At 37.0% G+C, this 8,112-nt stretch overlaps 1 long non-coding RNA gene across 1 annotated transcript; it reads left to right on the top strand.

The window, feature by feature from the left end:
* The first annotated feature begins 814 nt into the window (after positions 1-814).
* LOC310892834 lies at positions 815-4,064 on the top strand. Its single transcript, XR_014578508.1, has 3 exons — positions 815-1,236; positions 1,415-1,510; positions 2,109-4,064. It is a non-coding gene; the product is annotated as an uncharacterized lncRNA (long non-coding RNA).
* Positions 4,065-8,112: the final 4,048 nt, after the last annotated feature.

Below are 8,112 nucleotides of genomic sequence, written 5' to 3'. Positions count from 1 at the left end.
ATTTAGGCCTCTGCTTTGCTCTTTGCATTGGCTGTCACAGTCCTTTTCCCAGCTTTTATCCCACCCCCACCTTCATGGCATGTTTTGTACAAGCACCTCTGTAGGGTGTGAATTCCAGTACCAGGGCTAGGAGCCTAAATCCAGCAATGGCAATACCCAAGGTCTTGAGTCACTTTGTGGCCCAAAATCTTTCTGAGGCTAATTTGAACATTGTTTGGCTGCTGTCTCAGTGACAATAGATTTCAAGAGCAGAAATGTTGAAGGCCCTAGCTTGATCTTTTCTCTTTTAAAGTACACATTTCTGTATTTATATCATTTAAAGAATATCATACTTAAATGGTCCAATATGAATAATACATTATTATTATTATTTATTTATTTATTTATAGAAATTCTGCCTTTATGACACTCTTAAGCATTAGAATCAGATTAGAGATAAATATGTACATATGAGTAAATTTTCTCTCCTCACTAAGGTCATAGAGCTTGTTCTAGAAACAATCAGGCCAGTGTTCAAAATTAGTTTTATTGAAGACACAAGTAAGTCATTGTTTCATCACTGTTAAGAATAATATCAGAGGTCTTCTAAATCAGAGAAAATAATGAAAACATAAGCCTGAGAATAGGCCAATTGCCTTTCTGTTGCCAGCCAACAATTGCCAACCTCCAGTATAGGAAGCTGCAGATGTTTCTTATAGAGAAATAATTTAAGACTTGCATCTTGTTAAGAATAACACTGAAAACAATGTTAAGAATAACAGTTCTGTTACCACTGGACAACAGATTTTCTTGTGCTTGTGTGATGGTATGTAAAAGCACCTCCAGGAACTGAAAGCAGGTATTTTTACAGTTTAAAACAAAAAGGAGACACCAGATCAGCTGTTTCACCTTGATATGACAGGTGAAAAGAATCTATCCAGCTGGGCATTCTCTGGGCTAAATCAGGAGTGTTGCTGAACCATATCTTGTTTTTGAGTTAAACATCATCCAGAGACATCAACAGTTATAGAATGCATCTTTTCCCTCAGTTGTTTCCTTCATTGACTTATTACCACCAATTTTAGAGGAGAGCACATATTTTCCCATTTGAATTTGTCTGTTTTCAGTTTTTCTCTACTGGATCAGATCCTCTTCAGTATATTTCTCCACAAGGTTTCATACAATGCAATCAAATCACCTTTCAGTCTTCTTTTTGATAAAACAAACGGATGGACTTGTTACAGTCTTCACAGTGAGGTATTTCCTTCCAACTTTAAATATCTTTACGGCTTGTTTTCTGCATGATTTGTCAATGTCATTTTAAAAACCTAGCAATAAGAAAATGTCATGCCACGTTCCATTGCTAGCCTCAACTGACTAAACTGACTATGCAGACTTATAATTATGCCTTTTTTTTTTTTTTTTGCCATGGCAGAAGAATGTTATGCAAACCACTGAGAATGCGTGTCAAATTGCTCATCCATCATTACCCAGCTGAATATCAGCTTTCCAGGATGTAGTTCTTCACTCTGTAAGTATAGTCTGCCTCTTTCTAGATTTTTCCTTTGCATTTGGCTCAGTTTAAATGTATCCTGTGAATTTACTGAGCAACAGAAGAATGCTTTGTGTGATTGGCTTGGTCCACTAATTATTTATGTTCTTTTGAGATGCTTGCAAGATATGTTAAAATCAATATTGTGTTTAATTCCTGATCAGTCTTGGAAGTGCTGAATAACATGAGGAACTGACCATCATTAAATAGAGATCCTATACTGAGATCTGTCCATACACGATTCCTATTGAGTTCAGCATGCATCTTGCTGATATCTTATAGAGTGTTTATTATTTACCTTATATTAAGATTTATTTTTTTTAATAAATTAGTATTAAACACCTGTTTACTTCTGAGAATGCCCAGTACATTTTTTGATCCTCATCAGTTATAAAGAAACATGGGATGACTGATATTTTCAGTCATACACAGGTGATTAGAAATAGAAGTTTTAAAAAGATACACTGAGAAAAAAATAGAATTTATATGAAATGTTTTATTTGCCTTGTAAGAAAAGATCCTCAATACATCTCAGTTAATGTTTTTAAATAAGGTTTTTGTTGTTCTTCTTTTGCAGATTATTACCAAATATTTTCTCTTGGCAGTGTAAATCCAATTCCCATTGACCACAACGACCAAAAATGTAGTATTGTTGGAGATACAAAATTGTTAATGTAGTGATATATTGGTTTCATATGGGAAAATACCATGTGCTCCTCTCCTCAAGCTGTAGCTTCACAGTATGTCAGCTTCAGTGACAATAACAGTTTAAAGCATTCCCAACCCCTTCATCCCTTCAGATGTGCAATTGCAAGTGTTCATGAGGCTCTCAGATGAAACAGTGAATGAACCCAGGTCAAAAATATTAAAAAGGGAAAATAATAATAAAAAAGAATTAGTTTCAAGCCAGATAAATTTAGTGATCTTGGTAATGGTGCAGCCCCACAAAGAGATGGGTCAGCTCATTTGTGCCTGGAGGTAGTGGGAGAGCATGCACAGGAACAGTTGGACCAGGATGCACACTGGGAACTTCTTGCTCTTCCAGGATTGGGTACTGTGAAACTGGCAATGTTAGAGCAATGCAATTTTTAATGAAAGTCAGTTATCAGCCAGCAATGTGGCAAATCTGTCAGTCTAACCTTGGTACAAGGGAAGGTTACAGAGCAGATCATCTTGAGTGCCATCACAGAGCACATAGAGGACAATGAAGTGATCAGAAGCAGCCAGTGTAGGTTTATGAAAGGCAGGTCCTGCCTAACTAACCTTATCTCCTTCTATGACAAGAATGCTTAGTACATGAGGGAGGGCTATGATGTTTTTTACTAGGATTTTAGCAAAGTGTTTGACACTTTCCCACAGTATTCTCCTGGGGAAAATGGAAGCTCGTGACTTAGACAGGTGTACAGTTTTGGTGGGTGACAAACTGGCTGGATGGCCAGGATCAAAACATCATAGTGAATGAATCTTCTGGCAGCTGATCATCAGTGGCATTCTGCAGGGCTCAGTCTTGAGGTCAGTTTTGTCTAATATTTTTATCAACAGTCTGGATGAAGGGATCAAGAGTACCCTGAGTAAGTTTGCAAATGATACCGAGTTGGGTGGGAGTGTTGATCTGCTTGAGGGCAGGAAGGATCTGCAGAGGGATCTATATAGGCTGGACTGATGGGCCACATCCAGGCACAAGACATTTAATTCATCACCAGCTAATTGCTGGGTGCTGCATTTGGGTCATAACAATCCCTTGCAGCAGTATATGCTTGGGGAAGAGTGGCTGGAAAGGTGTCCATTGGAAAAGGACTTGTGTGTGCTGTTTGAAAACTGGCTGAACATGAGCCAGCAGTGTGCTCAGGTGGCCAAGAAGGCCAGTGGCATCCTGGCCTGCATCAGAAAAAGTGTGGCCTGCATCACTAAGGAATTGATTGTCCTCTTGCATGTGGCACTGGTGAGAGCACACCTTGAGCGTTCAGTTTTGGACTCCTCACTACAAGAAAGACATTAAGTTGCTCAAGCGTGAAGAAAGGAGAGAAGACGAGACGAGACGAGACGAGAACAACAAAATTGGTGAAGACCTGTGAGGAGTGGTTGAGGGAACTGGGGTGAACCACCATGCCTGAGTGATGAACCCATGATGAACCACCATGCCTGGATGCAAACTACAGAGGTTTGTGTTCGGCTGTGAAGCAGCAAGGAACAAGTCCAAGTCTTTCTATTAGTCTGTATGCTTTAAATCTTTCAGATCATATAAACATCTTGGGCAATAACCTCATCCATTATTCAAACTTAACAGCATAGTACATAATTTTCTGTCTATTTTGGCCAGTTTTCTAAGAAGATGGTGTAGGTTTCAAAATGTAAAACCCTAGAGTCATAATTCATATTAATTCATGTCCAAACTATCTATCCCTATTTCTAAGCATCCACATTTTATTGAATGCATTTTCTAATTAGTCAGGCAGCTTTTTGAATTCCTTTTCAGACTTGAACAAGGTAAAATCTTTGTCTAAAAGATGTTGTACTGATTCCACCTAATCAGATTACCTGCTAATACCCATTTGACATGCATGTGTTGCAAGATGTTTCATTTTTTTTCTTCTCATCTAGCCAAAGAGAAACAGAATTCATCTAGTAGATGACTTAATCTAAGAAATCAATTTGTAGCCACCAGTTTACAATACTCCAGTTGCCCATTGAATTAGTGTTATAATTATTATTATTATTTTTTTCATTTGCTCTAAACACTGGCATGTGAATTAACATAAATATACATTTTCCCTTATTTTTTCCAGGCTTCATTACGTAATGCTTCACAATGATATTAACTAGTCTCAGAATGATTTATAATAAATAGTGTCCTGCCTCTCTGTTTTGATTTTTATATTAAAAAAATTGCATGGTTTTCTGTAACAAAATATTTTTTTCCCACACTATGTGAATTCAGACACCTATCTTTTTAATTGTGATGTAAATATGAAAAGTAAAATTGGAAATTTAGGACAGTTTTTAAGCCGTGCTTACTACCTTTATTTTTGTAGAAAATAGAACCACTTTGGTGATAACTGGCAGAGACATGCGGCATCACGCAAACTTTTTGAATGTATTTTTTTTACATCATTATGCATTTTTTGTTCTTCAGTTGAGGAAATTTAATGTCCATTTTCTCCCTGTGGTTTGCCAACCTCTATTTATTTGCGTGAAATGCTATAAATACATTCTCAGCATGTTGCCATAACAATTTTTTTGTTTTTATGCATGCAATAGAAATATGAGGGGATTATAAAACTACCACATAAGCACTGTTTGAAAGGTAAGTGTCTGAGATGTATGAATAGAAATACAGATCTGTGCTTCCTAGAGTTTCCATGCTGTTTTATTAAACTATTGATCCTCTTGTCGCTAATTTTAACCATCTTTAAGCTTACTAATAAATTAATTAAAACACTGTACAATGGAAGAAACAGAAAGCAGGCTGAATTTCATAATGGGCCCTAACAATACATAGAATGGTTTAGTTTCATTCCCTACCTCTCTTCAAACCTCTGGCAGAGATCATGGGATCTGTGGGTTCAAAAGTGCAGTATGTAAATGACTGAATTCTTCTGCAGAAGTAGCAAGACCAGATAGTTGCTGTTTAAAGGTCTGACTGACATTGTGATGACTTATGTTGGTGACAGCTTGAAGTCACAAGGCCACTTGAAGTCAATGGGGATTGTCACATTGTGTAAAGTCAAAATGCAAGGTCTTGCTGTATCACAACATGGTTTAACATGAAGAAAGAACTGTACCATTAAATGGAAAACAAGACCACTAAAATATTAGTGTTCTGGAGAGACAGTATTTGAAAACAGAAACTGTTCACTCAGTGCAGCTGATTGTTATTTTAATATTTTTTCCAAGAGAAAAGAATCTCAATCACCAGTATGGAATTCCTATAAAAAGAAATGCAAAACTGTGTGTAAGTTTAGCATGTGAAGCATGAATTAAATCTGTTTTCACTTTTTGGTATTTTCAGCTGCATCCTTATAGGAAGATGATTATATTGATATACCTAGATTTCAGCAAGGCTTTTGACACTGTTTCCCACAGCATTCTACTGGAGAAACTGGCTGCTCATGGCTTAAATGGGTGTATGCTTCACTGGGTTAAACACTTCAGATACTGTCAATGTAGAATCATAGAATCAGTAAGGTTGGAAAAGACCTCCAAGACCATCTGGTCCAACATCCCCCTACCACCAATACTACCCACTAAACTATGTCCCTAAGTAGATGTAGTGCTTAGTGACATAGTTAATTTTGGACTTGACATTGCTAAGTTAAAGGTTGGTCTAGATTATTTTAGAGGTCTTTTCTATGATTCTATGATAATATTTTAGGGAAGTGAGGCACTGGGGTCATTGGTGCTATTGATCTAAGAAAGGTCTACACCTACCCAGTGCTGTGGGGTGTCTCTGCACCTGAACTGAAGTTGGCTTGGGAGTCAGTATAAATACAGATAGTAGTGCAGACAAAAGTGTACTGACGCCATTGAACAACATTGCAAAATCAGAATGCAGACGCTACACTTGGAAAAGGAGGGTTATAGCAGTGATGCGTAATCCATAAGTGGGCTACTTCATGAAAGTGTGAACAAGCATGAACTTTTCTCATTGTGGTGGTGGTGTGGGACTGGAGACGAGTTTTGAAGGTTCTGTGGTTTACACAATGATAATCACTTTCTCAGATTATAATGTCATAAGAAACCATTTCATAATTTACTCGTCCTTCCTGTATGAGACCATAGATTTTCTACTGCATCTGCCTTCAAGAATAGTAACTATGGATTATCTACAAAATGCCGATTGGATTTGTAGGAAATCTTGATTTTTAAAATTCTAGCAGAGAAAAATTAAACACATCTACTGGTAAATTCTTCATATTAGATATTTGTATCTTATTTCTATTGATTGCATCTTACTTGACCTTCCCTTCACTGACTTCTGTCCTGTCCTCTGAACAAAGACCTTCACTGAGGCCTGAGGCTTCTGCTGCTTCTCTTTTCAAGGGGTAAGTATCTAACTATGGATCAGGATTTCAGCCTGCTCAAGTTGTGATCAGTTTTGCTTATTCAGGCAGTATGCTTCAGTTTTTCAGGCAGCTCCCATTCATCTACCACAATGAGTTTCACATAAAAGTAGCAATATTCCTTGTAGACTTTTCAGGAATAGTCTAGTCAGCAATGTTTCAGGTAGCAAACACAAGGTATCTCTCTGACTTTTTTTTTTTAATGGTGTGTATATATTTATTTTTCCTCTTTACATATGCTGTATATACGCATATATGGATATAGTTTACCCATGTAAATTGTTGGAGGAAAGGAAGCACAAACTTTGAGCCCGTTTACCTGTTTGAACACTGGCCTGTAAATTGTCAGTGACAGGTAATGCCTTCTCATTTTCCTTTCTCCTTTTGCTATCTGATGTTTTCTAAATAGTTAAAATGAATGTTTCTAACTTTTTAATCATGCAAAACTTTGCAGCAGGATTAAGTAGTATTGTCTTGAATTTACATCCATGAGTGAACAATTCTACTTTCTCTCCTGTTTATTACTTGGCTCAGATATTGGTGGATAGGCAGCTAGAATGTTTATCTATCTATCTATCTATCTATCTATTTCGTCTAACTATCTATTTCTCACTCTCTCTCTCTCTCTTTATTGGAGTTCCCCCCATGAATCTAACATTAGGGGAAGATGGTAAGGTTAAAAAGCTGACTGTGCAATGTACTGGGGATGCAGCTGATAGAAAAGAGGGCACAACAGCTGACTTATGCTATTTGCTGAAATCATTCACCTTTCAGGGAGGCTGGACACACGCTGAAGCAAAATGTTCCCAGAGTGGTTACTGAGACTCAATAATTCAATCTAGCAAATACTCAAAAATGGCACCAGTTTCAAGAAGTTCTTTGCTTTCCCTTGCAGACATATCTAAGGTCAGCCATGAGAGGGACAAGTTAGCTTAATAGACACTATTTGGTTCAATGCGTTGAAAACTGACAGCAGTGAAACTGAGAAATATGAAAAACAAGAGAAAAAGCATGACCAGCAGCATATATGCCTGATTATTTGCAAGCATTTTGGTGATCATATTCAGGACAGATTTCAGGAATCTTTCCTCAGCAGTAAAAGCAGGAGCCTTGAGGGAATAGTTCTCATAAAATCATTTCATAACAGTGAAGTACTGTACAGCTGGAGAACTTTCTGAATATATGAACCTTGCTGAAAAACACCTAATCATGTATCAGAAAATGATGCTTAGGCTTTCTTATTGTCTTTGTCTCACTAATGTGACATATTTCTGTATGACATTTACAGAGAAAAAATATATTAAAAGTAAGAAAACAGGAAATTAACCTCATTCTGCCATTACTTTGAAATGTTTTAAGCTCAGGAAATAAATCTGGGAAGAAAAAATATATTCTGATTAGAACAGTTAAGGCTTTGTCCTTTTACGTTTTAACTCCCCAACTTCACTTAGAGGTCATCATTTATAAATTTGTAAGAAGGCAGCTTTTTATGTCCATTTCATGGAAAAATCTAATGAATTT

The sequence above is a fragment of the Anser anser genome (genome assembly GCF_964211835.1).
Source record: "Anser anser genome assembly, chromosome: 1".
Taxonomy (NCBI): domain Eukaryota; kingdom Metazoa; phylum Chordata; class Aves; order Anseriformes; family Anatidae; genus Anser; species Anser anser.
This window is presented reverse-complemented; position numbering and strand designations above follow the sequence as displayed.